This window comes from Malania oleifera, chromosome 3, assembly GCF_029873635.1.
Source record: "Malania oleifera isolate guangnan ecotype guangnan chromosome 3, ASM2987363v1, whole genome shotgun sequence".
NCBI classification, from domain to species: domain Eukaryota; kingdom Viridiplantae; phylum Streptophyta; class Magnoliopsida; order Santalales; family Ximeniaceae; genus Malania; species Malania oleifera.
The window spans coordinates 37496324-37503894 of record NC_080419.1 but is presented as its reverse complement, the minus strand read 5'-3'; positions in this window follow the sequence as shown (position 1 = coordinate 37503894).

Below are 7571 nucleotides of genomic sequence, written 5' to 3'. Positions count from 1 at the left end.
AGGGGCCTACCCCATCATCACCACTAGCATGAGCGCTACTCCCTCCAGGGTCAATCCTGAAAAGGAAAATAAATATAATCTGAAGACCCTGTCTGTATAACATAACTAACATATTTATCTAATTGAAATCTCATACTATTAATTAATCTATCGCCTTTATTCCCATTTTAAGATCCAGTTCAGTAATTGAGAAACACAACCCGAAAATAGTTTACTATGACTTTCCTGAAATCGTCACCCCAGCAAAGACACATGAACCACTACGAAAATCCTGCTTCCCGATCATGGAACAAAATCCTAAATACTCATCTTCTTTCCCGAACATTGACTCACTGAATTCCTAATCTATTCCTATACTTTGGTATTGTTTTCCGCTGCAAACTATAGTCTACAGAACCTAGCAACCTAGGTTCTGATACCAAATTGTAACAACCCAAAATTTCTATCCACTTTTTTTTATTATTTTTTTTATTTGTTAAACTATATAACATAATCTCTGATACCCTGTAAACAAACATCTGTCATCTTCACGGTCCAGAGTAGGCGCTGTGGTAACCTGTGCAATCCTTGTATTTTACCTATGTAGCGGAAAAACATAACCCAAAATACACAATACCAGAATTATATTGACCTATCTATATATACATACACACATATACATCCTTTCCAAAAATCCCAAAACACTATGGGCTCTACTATCCAGCCCAAGACTCATCCCAAAACTGTGCCGACTCAACCGCCTCCTCTACCTTTGAGCCGGCCCTGCTTGCCTCTCTGGGTTATCTGAAATATTTATAATGTTGGAGTGAGACACCTCTCAGTAAGGAGAAAACATATTATTATCAGTGTGTGGCTATGATAGTAGAGTCGTGTTATGATGTTCTCATGGTTAAGCATGATACCGTAGCTATATGTATGTAAAGGTGCAACCACACTACTCAGTTAGAGTGTGGATGGGAAAGGCGACTGGTGGCCTAGGTAAAGTACTCCCCGAAAGAGGGATTCCAAGGCCCCATCCGACGGAGTATTCTAGATGACTCAATCTCCCTGCAACTACAAAGTCACCTTGAGATAATCTCAATTTCCCTGTAACTTTAACCATGCGAATCTCCAACCCAAGAACACTCTTGGCAGCACTCAAAACCTTCATGTCTTCCCCGATTGATTTACCTCAATCGAAACCTTCCCAACAATCGGCATGTCACTCACATAAAACAACAAAATACTTGCCCACTTGCAACTTATCTTCCTCTCCCTCTCTGGGAGCACCACCAACTTCCACGTCTTATTATTATACAGTTACTCCATCTCCTCCACCATGGCACCTATCCACCTACCCTTCTCCTAGTCGTGCACTACCTCCTGAAAGGTAGTAGGATCCTCCTTGGTAGTAATGGTTGCATAAGACATCAAAACATATATGGGTGGTAGCCTGATAGTGCACCTGAGCCCATTGTGATCCTGCTGGTCTCCCAAGCTCAAACTCACTACATCATGACCAACGTCATCTTTGCCCTAAGTCTGAAACTTCACCTGCATCATAATCTCCTTTCTACTTCAATTTATTCTATGACACTGCAAGTCTCCTGGGTTAGAACTCCCCGCACTTTTGCCCTGAGTCTCCAACTCCACCAGCACAACATGCTCATTGCTACTACTGCAGCTTTCTGGCACCCATTTCTCTTCATCAACCTGATTGCGCTATCTCATGGCTTTAACACCTAAAGTCATGTCTCCACCAATCGCCACCCTATTTTTCATTGGATCACCCAACTTGAACCTATCTTTCTTATATACTAGAAACATGCATCGTTTAGACATCACACCAAGCCTAGATCCCACCTCACTAGAAACGTGCATGGTTGTACCTCCAAACACTCTCAAACCAGAGTGTTCCACCATATAACATGTCCAAGCCTCTCCTGCAACTCTTACATCTAGTGATACCTTTGGTGATTGATTAACTAAGAAACACATCATACTCGCTGACTTCACCAAGAAGTTCCTTACAAGCCCAGCTCACAAGACCCCTTGAATGCCAACATACTCAGCAACAATATCTGACCTGAGCAACTCTCTCCCGGTCTGGTACTCCACCTTAGCCATAAGTTACACCTGGCAAACAACTCCAAATTGTGCCATATGAGATACCCCTAAAACTTTCATGATAACCTCACGAAATACCTATGTCCAACCTGTGATGCTGCCCTCACAAGTCCCCAAACATCCGTACCAATGTAGTTAAGAATACCCACCGTTTTGTGTGTGGTTAAATTACACAAAATGGTATTTCCCAACTTAGAATTCTCATCTGCAGCTCCACCTAAACTGTATTACCCTGTAGTGCATAAAGATTCCCTGCCTTTATCTATCCCTTCATCACCATCGATATGCCATCACACACCATCATTGTCCTACCTTTGGACTTGTAATTGTCCCGTTACAATCTAAAGCACCTAATAATATCACGTTCTTCCATAGATCGGGTACATGTCTTACCTCATACAACGTCCTAACCAAGCTGTCATACATCTTGATCCTGAAATCCCCTATTCCGATAACTTTGCAAACCACATTGTTTCCCATCAGAACGGAATCAGGACTCACTAATCTAAAAGTGGTGAACTAGACTTTTTTTTGGCGTCATATGAAAATAATAGCTTGAGTCTAGGATCTAAGAACTCATGAAGCGTTTTGAACCTAATGAAACAGTAAGCATCTCATAATCACTGCACCCCTAGTCCCCTTCTTTAACTACATTCACAGATTTTGACGAATCCCCTGAAGTTTTTGCCTTTCCCTTCTCCCATTCCGAACATTCTGATTTTATGTGCCCTAGTTTCCTGCACTTAAAATAGTGAACATCCTTCTTCCTCCTAGACTAAGTTTTATTCCCACTTGATCCACTCTAGGATTTGCCTCTCACACAATCCTGATTACCCTTTGCCCTAAGCCCTTCACCATGTGAACCCTCATCACTAGCCTTCTTCCTTTGAAGGAACCTCAACAATACACTCGTGATGTTCTCCAACTCTAGGGTTACTTTCCCCCAACTTAGCGTCGTAACCAGATTCTCGTATGTAAGCAACGTAGATAGGAAATTCAGCAACACCAACATCTTGTCCTCCTAGAACTTCACATGAACTCGCCCCAGATCACTAAGGATCTAATTAAATGTGTTGATGTGCTGAGTCAAGTCCGAATCCTTTGTGATCTTAAGCCAATAAAGCGTTAGATTAAGATACAGTTTTGTTGGAATTTGTGTGATCTCAAGAGGGGGGCGAATTGGGTTTTAAAAATATTTTGACCAAATTAAACATTTACGCCGATACACCACATATCATATCCCATTTTAATTATGATCGTGTATGTAAAAAACTAAATAAGCAATATGTGCAAACATACACATGCATCTCATTTAAAATAATGTGTGCATGCAATTTGTTATAACCAAAGCATACACATGTTAAACTTAAAGTGCATAAATTAAATGAGATAAAAAGAGAACGGCACACAATATTTGTCATCGAGGTTCAGCCAAACCAGACTATACTCAAAGGTAATGCAATATGAGTTCAAAAAGGGATAGCACAACTCAAGAATATAATGAGTGTGTGTGAAATGAAACCTCCCCCTAAGTCATGCAATCGTCCCTAGTCTATGAACCATCATCAAAACATAAGTCGTTTAAATACAAGGATGATGTTTTTCCATTTGGATCTAAGTGAAAGTACATAACCCAAAGTGTTGGACCAAATGGTGTCCACGAACTAGACTTTCCTAGGTACATAGAATGTGTAAAGTTTTGATCATTCTAGGAAAATTCAAGGAACATAAAAATTGTACATGTTTTTCAAATATGCATATACTGTTTTAAAATTCAACATGTACCAACTTATTAAATTATTTTGCATGCCTAATGATATTTATAAAAACTAACTAGCATGCAATAAGCTTCAAAGCATTTTTATTTAGTATGTAACGACTATAGATATTCAATAATCACCATGTACATGCACTAGTCTAAGTGACTATTTTAAGATTAGAGAACTACTGTTCAATAAGGTCACTATTTTGATCCTACATAAGACTTGTAAAAGAGATTTAAAATTTAAAATAAGTCTCATGGAATTTTAATTCTGGTCAACTAGCTAGCATGTATGTCTATATATGATCATTCAAAATAACATGCAAAACCTAGTCAACTACTAGCATGAAATTCACAAATCTGCGTCAGCCATGCATATGGCATTCCAGTTCAAGCATGGAGGTCAAATAACATATCATGCTAAAAGATATTCATTCATCAGATAATATAAGCATTAAACAAGAATGGGCATATAGAATTCAGTTCAAATAGCATGCGATCTATTTAAGCTCAAATAACAGCTTATGTTCTAAGTTATCCATCCATAATATAAACATTTAGCACAGATAGATATTTGAATTCAGCTCAAAAGATCATAATTAATCATTCATCAATTGATGTAACTTTAAAGTTAAGAATGGATAGCTAGCATTCAGCTCTCAAGTCATCCAATATAAATGAAACAATAAAATATTTCTAAATTAAGCACAATATACTTGATTGCATATCGGATGAATTTTAAAGAACTCCCCCTTAGCCTAAGCATTATTAACTTATGTTCTTAGATTTTCATTTTTAATGCTTCAAACTTAGCCAAATACTCTAAATTTTCAATAACATAACTTTGACCTTGAGTTCTGGGTTTGATACATTTAGACATTTTTTCACCCCTTTTATAATCAACTCATTTGCCAAAGAGATTATATTTTCAATAAATATTATTTGACATTTTTATTCTAAGATTTAAGCTAATATTTTCAACTAAGGGGAGGAGTTTTAAATAAACTCAAATATGATTAATTATTTAAGTTCCATTATGAATTTAGGGCTATATGATACATAGCACTAGATTAATTTCCTAAAACTCAATTCAATTTGGTGGACAAAAAAATATGATATATATAAAATTATTCAAACTTTAAGTATACATATAGCATTACAAATTATTTCACCAATTAAGAGTCATTGATCATATGAAGGGGATTTACACATTAAAGCATGCAATAGCCAATATTTTCAAAATTTAACCAATCATAATATATATAATTTAAGCAATTGGATTAGATATTATCAATTAAGATTTTCATATTGGCTTGCTTTTCTAATAATCTTAGTATAACAATAGTGCATACTAAAATTTAAAATTTTAAGCATACAACACTATTTAAGCATTCAAAGCATTATAACCCCTTATATGTTATATCCTAAAATCTTATGAGTATTAAAAAATATTTCTTTGAAATGCACCTCATAAGATAGCATGTTGTCATGATTCATAAAAGATTCAACAAAAAAAATCACATGAATTATGAAATGGAATATTTAATAAAGCTGAAGGAGAAAAGATATACCTTTTCAAATGACTCTTTCTTATACGTTTAAGCTCAGAGTGACGTTCTCCTCTCTCTCAGTTTTTCCATACCGTTTATTTTTCCCAAAATTTCCTTAGCACTAAAACATAATCTCTTTCAAGAGCATTAGTAATTAAGGTACAACATAAATATTTGCATGGCACACAAGATGATATACATTAAAACCATGTCATGCTTTTTCATTTTATTTTTCAATATTGGGAAACTATGCATTTTAAAAAAATTTTCAATTTAGACATAATTTCTTTTGAAAAACACTTTCCAAATCCCCCAAACAATTGATTTTACAAAAATCATTTTCAATATACAAATAGTAAAATCTATACAATAAAAGATGTAGAGGATATGCAAAGGATTTATCTTCAAAATAGGGATACACAAAAAACGAGCCCTTGCGATCTTTATGTAAAAAAACGGTTAAGCTTATTGCAACTGGGCTCTGATACCAATTGATGGAATTGGTGTGATCCCAAGAGGAGGGTGAATTAGGTTTTAAAAATATTTTAACTAAATTAAACATTTACGTCGATTTACCACGTATCATATCTCATTTTAATTATGGACGTATATGTAAAAAACTAAATAAGCAATATGTGCAGACATATACATGTATCTCATTTAAAATAATGTGTGCATGCAATTTGTTATAACCAAAGCATACAGATGCTGAATTTAAAGTGCATAAATTAAATGAGATAAGGAGAGAGCGACACACGATATTTGTTATCGAGGTTCAGTCAAATCAGCATACGTCCCCGCCTTGGGCGTGCTCCCCAAGGATTCCACTAACCCTGTTCATTTAAACGGGCGGAATAGAAGCCGTTTACAACATTTTCTTACGGGGCATGGTAAACTCCAACTCAATTATCAGGCTGAACCAAACTAGTCTCCCTTACGGACCAGAGACACCCCAACTCAATTCACGAATTGAGCCACAACTAACACTCCTTGCGAGGCGCAGATACCTCAACAACACTTTACGGGTGGTGCTGAAACCCAGCTTAATTTTCAGGTTGAGCCCAACTGGCTTACAAGTATAAAACTTTCCGTACAATATAAATGCTTCTTAAAATAAGCAAAGATGCACAAGTTGAAGACCTAAATGCACTCTCATATGATTTAAAAATAAAGCTCAATAGATTTATGATTTTTCTCTCAAAAATATTTTTCAATAAAACGTGAGAGTGTAGAAAATGATTTTTTTTTTTTTAAAAAAACCTTTAAAAATAATCAACAAACCTTCTGAGCAAAAATGTATATGATTAAATACATGCTCAAGGCTTTTCTCAAGAACCTTTTCAAGCAATATATATTAATTAAATATATGCTCAAAATTCTTGAAAAACCCAAGACGTTTTTCTCCAAAAATATTTTAAAATAAAAATAAGAGAACTTAGGTTTTCTTTCTAAATGATTGACCTTAAAAAATAAGAAGACTTAAGAGCAAAATATATATGAGATTTAAATATATGCTCAAGTCTTACTTGGATAAATAAAATATTTCCCCAAAAAAAAATTTTACAAAGAAGAGTATAAGAGAAATATTGTCTTTGAAAACCATACAAAGGCTATCAAGCCTTTAATATACAAACTTGAATATATATACTCAAGCCTCTTAAAACAAAATCTCAAAATATTTTTTTCTAAAAATTATTTTCAAATAAAAATGAGAAGGAGAAAAATTACCTTTGAAAAACTTCAAGAATAGAAAGGCTCTCAATAAAATATAATAGTATATATGAGCTTGAGCCTTTTTAAGAAACCCCAAAAAAATTTCTCCAAAAAAAGATCTTCAATGAGTAGGAGAAAAGAGAATTTAAGCTCAAATGGGGTATGAAAAAATGAAGAGAATCACAAAGATATTTAACTAAGCTTTTAAGATGATTCTCTTAACATTTTTCAAGTGTTTGGGGCTTGTATTTATAGGTCAAACCCATTTCTAGCTGTTTTATGGCCGTTGTGGGAAGAAAAAAATATTTTATTTTGAAAAACCAGTCATTTCCGCCCGTTGAGTGTTCTAACATAGTCCAAAACCGTTGACAGTTTTTCTGGGCTCTCTAAAACCATCAACAGTTTTTTTTTCCGAAAGTCTACAGCATGAAAAGAATGTT